We start from the raw sequence: 6,821 nt of genomic DNA, 5'->3' as shown, positions 1-6,821 counted from the left end.
TTTTATTTTATTTTTTGTGTGTGAATTTAATTCTTGATTGTGAAACTATAACATTTATTTGTGGATCTCATTCTGTTTATCAATACGTTAAATTTTTGTTAATGTCTTTACATTTATTTGTGGCTCATCAAGTTCAAGTTCAAGTAGTCATAGTCTACTTTTTTGGAATTTTGCAACGATTCTACCCCTATATGTGAAAGCCTTGTTTTTAGCCACCACAGATGACAATAATGTATATAAAAATAGCCTACTCAACCCTGCTACACTATTCATTCCAAAAGCTGTTGTGTACTCATGAAGCCTATAGCAGCCTAGCATTGGTTAGAATTTGTTTTGTAGATTGTAATGTCTTGAGTGCAAAATGGCTCAGGGATCCTAACGCTTTCCATGTCAATAAGCAGTGACAAACTGTACTGTCTCCCTCAGTATCACATCATATCACTTTTTCATTCTTTTTCTTCTCCTAGTAAATGTAACAGTATATGAGAATTTGGATATTCTGTATACTACACTCATGTAATCAAGGCTTTTGAGTATGGATGAGATGTACTTAAGCAAGTGTTCATACTGGAATTATCAGAGAATATAAAACACACACCTTGTAAAATATGTGAATTCTATTTTGTGTAGCGCCAATTTTAGTCGAATCGGGTCCATGTAACACTTGTCAGTTCAATTTTGCATCTGAAAAATAGGACATTTTAAAATTGGACTATGTTGACTTTGTCCTGCTGGTGCAGCTTACTTGGAAATAATAGTGAGGATCACTGAGCCACTAGTTGGTTATCCATGCTTATTTAAAGAGTTTAAATTACTTTTTGGATTAGTACGAGTGATGGTTAGTTGAAAATGTATACTGCATTTTAAAATGAGTGATACAAGTGTCTCTATCTTCATTCAGGTGCTGTACAGCAGTCAAAACCATCAGCGTCAGAGGCTGACATTAAAAAATTCATGCGGAATTATCTCCGGTCTGCTCCCGACAGATGTGGGGGTATGGGACGCCGAATGGGCCAGACAGCGATTGATCTGTGTTCTGATTCTGAATAGTTCCAAGCTAGCATTTACACTACCAGTCAAAAGTTTATGAACCGGAAGATTTTTAATGTTTTTTAAAATGGAATTTTACTATTTTAAAATGTTATTTATTCCTGTGATTAAAGCTGAATTTTCAGCATTATTACTCCAGTCTTCAGTGTCGCATGATCTTTCAGAAATCATTCTGAAAATACTGATTTTCTGTTCAAGAAACATTTATTATTATTATTATTATTATCAATATTAAAAACCGTTGAGTACTTTTTTCTGGATTTTCTGTTGAATAGAAAGATCCAAAGATCTGAAATATAATTTATGTAAAATAAAAAGCTTTTGTAACATTAGACACCATTCAAAAGCTTGGAGTCATAAATAAATATATATATATTATATTATAGAAAATAATACTTTTATTTAGCAAGGATGCATTAAATTGATCCAAAGTGATGACAAAGACATAATGTTACAAAAGATTATTTCTATTTCAGATAAATGCTTTTCTTCTGAACTTTCTATTCATCAAAGAAACCTGAAAAAAATTCTACTTTGCTGTTTTCAGCATAATATAACAATAATAATAATAATATGTTTTTGAGCAGCAAATAATAAAATTAGAATGATTTCTGAAGGATAATGTGACACTTAAGACTGGAGTAATGATGCTAAAAATTCAGCTTTGAAATCACAGAAATAAATTACATTTTAAAATATATTCAAAGAGAAAACAGCTATTTTAAATAGTACAAATATTTCAAAATTTTATTTTGTTTGCTGTACTTGGATCAAATAAATGCAGGCTTAGTGAGCAGAAGAGAATTATTTAAAAAAAACATTAAAAATCTTACTATTCAAAACCATTTGACTGGTAGTGTATCTACATCGTCTATCTACAGTATGTTGTTAATTGGCCTTTTTTATGCTTTTGATTTACATTGTTAAATTTACATACTGTAGTCCCTTGACGAGATAAAATCCAGTTCACATTTGTATTTTGGAATTGTATCATGATAAATAAAATAGTTCTTACATTTATTAGTTGTGTCATTATTTTGGTTGTCTAGAATAGGACATAAATGTGTGGAAGTCATTGACCTTAATTTTTGATGTCAAGTTTTTGACGTCAATTTGATTTGACCTGTTTTTTGATGTCAATTTGACATTAAGTTTTGATGTCAATTTGACATTAAGTTTTGATGTCAATTTGGCGTCAAGTTTTTGACGTCAATTTGGCGTCAAGTTTTTGACGTCAATTTGATTTACGTTTTTGACGTCAATGTTTGATGTCAATTTGACGTCAGTTTGATATCAATTGCCCACTGGGTTAAGATGCTTTCTGAACTTTACTTTACTTTTTCCTTTACTAGGATCTTTTCTTTAATTTTAAGAGGAAACACCCACATTTCTTAGAATTTTGTTACTAGGAGCAACTCTTAGCACTAAGATTTTTCATGAATACTGGCCCAGCTCTTTTTAATGCTTATCATTGGTTAAGCATTTTTGAAACTCTCTGATTTAAAATAACGAATTATAATAGAGATATGAAGTTTGGATCATTTTTCACGGCACACCTGACTGGGCTATGGTATAGCCTCTGCCATACGGAAACGCCACCCCTGCTCTTTCCTACTACTTGTTTCACTTCTGTTTCAGTTTTTTTATAACCATTTCTTACTATGTGTAAGTTGTCTTTTTTTACCATGTGTGTTTGGCTCAGTTTGATTTGTATTATGTCTGTATAGATTTTTTTTATTTGTTTTAGTTTTATTTAATTTGAGATTTTAGTACGTCAACATACTACATGGAAATGGATATATATATATATATATATATATATATATATATATATAACAGGTAACTAATACTCATCGCTAAACCGAAGCATGCACTGATATCTGAATACTGAAGTCCTCGATGATGATAAAAGGTGAAAAAATCCAATAGCAAGAGAAAATCTGATAGCAAGAGTAGCATAAACAATTGTAAATCCGTTTCCTTAAAACATAGAGTGCGTTGCAATTCTTTAATGATGCTTTGTCCCACGATGAGCACAGAGTTTTGGTGAAGTTATTTCTTAGTCCATTGATGAGGCATTCAGGGTAAATAAGAAAACAGAGACAGAAACAAAAAGAGTTCTTCTACAAAACAAACAAACAACTAGCATTAGCATTTAACAACAGCCCATAATTTCACTACTAATTGAACTATTTACAAAGTAAATGCAAAGTTACACAGCACAAAATAAACTGAAACACTTACATGATTGAGCTGAAAACCTTAGTTACTCAATCTGAACTCCATATGCAAATTCAAATTCAAATTTTATTTGTCACATACATATACATACGTAGTACATGTAGTGAAATGTATTGTACGACTGTCCAACAAATTTGTCCAACAAAATTAAGAAAAACCTCAAGTTTACAAAAATACAAATAGAAAAAGTACAGTAAACATATATACAGAAATAAACTAGCAATAAAATAAAATAACAAATAGATATGAGAATAAAAATAGATATGAGGAATAAAAAATAGAATATGATTCTATATAGATTCTATAAAAAGTAAAGTGTATGTCAGTGATAAAGTGTCCGTGTGCTGTGCAGTGCAGTAAAGTGTATAAGTGAGTAAAGGAATACTAAAGACAAAGACAAATGGTATGTAAGTCCCACTCATTTATCCTTACGTAACCTTTTACAAATTAGTGCAGATTGTACTTGAAAAATGTGCAAAGTGGAAGTGTGGGGTGATGTGATTATAGTGAAGAGTGGTTAAGACTCCGAATGGCCTGCGGGAAGAAGCTCCTCCTCATTCTCTCTGTGTTCGCCTTCATGCAGCGGAAGCGCCTCCCTGAACGCAGCAGAGAAAAGAGTCCATTGTTGGGATGGCTGAGGTCCTTCACTATCTTCCTGGCCCTGGTCAGGCACCGCTTGCTGTAGATCTCCTGCAGGTCAGGGAGCTCGGTGTGAATGGTACGTTCCGCTGAACGCACCACCCTCTGGATAGTGCAGTTCCCGAACCAGGAAGTGATGCTGCCCGTCAGGACGCTCTCGATGGTGCAGGTGTAAAAAGTCTTAAGCACCCGAGAGGGAGTCTAAAGTCCTTTAAGCGTCTCAGATGGTACAGACGCTGCCTGGCCTTCTTCACCAGGGTGCTGGTATGACAGGACCAAGTCAAGTCCTGCGTGATGTGAACACCCAGGTATCTGAAGCTGTCCACTCTCTCCACTGGAGTCCCGTTGATCGTGATCGGCTGGTATGACCGCTCCTGCTTCGTACTGAAGTCCACTATCAGCTCCTTAGTTTTGCTGATGTTCAGGTGTAGACTATTCACCTGGCACCAACTCTCCAGGTTCTTAATCTCCTGTATGTAGGCCGTCTCGTCGTTGTCTGAGATCAGGCCCAACACAACAGTGTCATCAGCAAACTTGATGATGGTGGTGGAGTTGGAAGTGGCCACGCAGTCATAAGTGTACAGTGAGTACAGCAGGGGGCTCAGAACACAACCTTGAGGGGCTCCAGTGCTTAGGGTGATGGAGGATGAGGTGTGTTTACCCATCCGTACGGCTTGCTGTCTGTCCTTCAGGAAGCTGGAGATCCATTGGCACAAGGATGTGCTGAGACCAAGGACCTCCAACTTGGAGGTGAGTGTGGAGGGAATTATGGTGTTAAACGCTGAACTGTAGTCCACAAACAGCATTTTTACATAATTCCCTTTTCTGCAGTCCAGGTGACTTGTTGTTCGTGTGGAGGAGGTGTGAGATGGCATCCTCCGTGGAGCGGTTACGCCTGTATGCAAACTGTAGTGGATCCAGTGTGTCTGGTAGTGATGCAATGATGAAGTCTCTGACCAGTCTCTCAAAGCACTTCATCACCACTGATGTGAGGGCTACAGGGCGATAGGTTGCAGTAAGGTTATGTAAGTGAAAGCCATGCTTCCAGGACAAGGATACGTTATATTTATTGAAGGAAGATCTTGATGTTCTTTATGCAGAGAAGGCCAAAGGCGCATTTGTTAGATCAAGGGCAAAATGGTTAGAATTTGGAGAAAGGAATTCAACATATTTTTTTAATTTAGAAAAAAGAAAAGGTGACTTAAAAAGAATTTCCGCCCTTGACGTTAATGGTATTCTCACTTCTGATGAAGCCAAAAAAATCCTATAACCTTGCTTAATTCTGATTATAAATTATTAGCTTCTTTATATCCAAGGAGACTAAAACCTTGTTTAGAAGAAGTTATCTCACTCACACAATCTGGCTTCATGAAGGGTCGACACATATCAAATAATATTCGTCTTGTTTTAGATCTCTTAGATTACACTGAGCTGGTTAATGATGATGCACTTATTTTGTTTTTAGATTTCTATAAGGCGTTTGATACAGTAGAGCATGCCTTTATGTATGAAGCCTTAAGACATTTCGGTTTTGGCCCTAAATTTGTGAAAACTGTACAGACTCTGTATAAAGACATCACTAGTAATGTGTCTTTGTCTTCTGGAACGTCACCACGTTTTGCCATGGGGAGAGGAATTAGGCAAGGTTGCCCTATTTCCCCCTTCTTGTTTTTGTTAGTTGCAGAGCTTCTTAATCTTTATACAGTGAATTGTTCAAATATTGAGGGCATCCAAATTGTAGATCGCACTATTTTGATTAGTCAACTTGCAGACGATACATGTATTTTCCTAAAAGACAAAAGACAGGTCCCTATTATATTAGAAGCTTTAAAACAGTTTTCGCATGCCTCTGGCCTTTCTGTTAACCAGACTAAATCTGAGATTATGACAATTCATCACTCTGATATATCAGATGTATGTGGAATTAAGGTAAAACAAACAGTTAGATATCTTGGTATTGTAATTAATAAATGTTCATCTGAAAGAATTGAATCTAATTTTTCTAAATGTTTACTTAAAGCAAAAACAGTTTTTAATTGCTGGTCTCAGAGGAATCAAACCATCCATGGGCTTGTTCTGCTCTCCAAGGCTGAGGGAATTTCGAGGCTGGTATATCCTGCTCTGTCTTTGTATGTTAACCCTAAAATGTGCTCAGATATTGTGACAGGGCTTTATTTAAACTGATTTGGAAAAACAGAACTGAATATGTGAAAAGAAAAACTGTTATTAGAACCTTTTCAGAGGGTGGGCTTAATGTCCTTGATTTTAGTACTCTTAATATTATTTTTAAAATCAATTGGATTAAACATTGCTTGGCCCAGAGCAAATCTATATGGTTTCATATCCCCTGTTTGTTCTTTGAAAAGTGTGGTGGGTTATCCTTTCTACTATCGTGTGACTTCAAATACCGTAAACCTCTCATATGTAATCGCCTTTGTTTTTTATCCAATAGATTTTCTAGTGGCAAATTCTAAATGCATTTTACCTTTTATTATATGTTGTGCAGCTTAATATGAAGGCTTTCACTGTTTTTTTTTTTTTTTGAATGTTATGTATTTGTCTCATATTGTGTCAGTATGTTTTAAAAAAAATTAATTTTCCAGGTCAACACAGCCCTCTTGTGGTCGCTCCGAATTTACTTATTTTGTGACTTGATGCTGTTTTTAAAATAGAGCAGAGTCCTAAGAGTCTGCAATTTGTTAGTGGTACAGAGCCAAAACAGTGTAAAAAATTTTAATATCTGTAGTTACTAGACCCTATATGATCCACTGAAAATTACTATAAAAAAAATAAAATAAAATCTTGGAAGCCTGGTAAATTAGTTCAATCCATGTTTCAAAGATATGTACTTTTATAAGAGAAGAATTTACAAAATAATAATAATAATTAAA

This window comes from Barbus barbus (assembly GCF_936440315.1).
Source record: "Barbus barbus genome assembly, chromosome: 7".
Taxonomy (NCBI): Eukaryota; Metazoa; Chordata; class Actinopteri; order Cypriniformes; family Cyprinidae; genus Barbus; species Barbus barbus.
The sequence above is the reverse complement of the archived record's forward strand: the minus strand, read 5'-3'. Positions refer to the sequence as shown.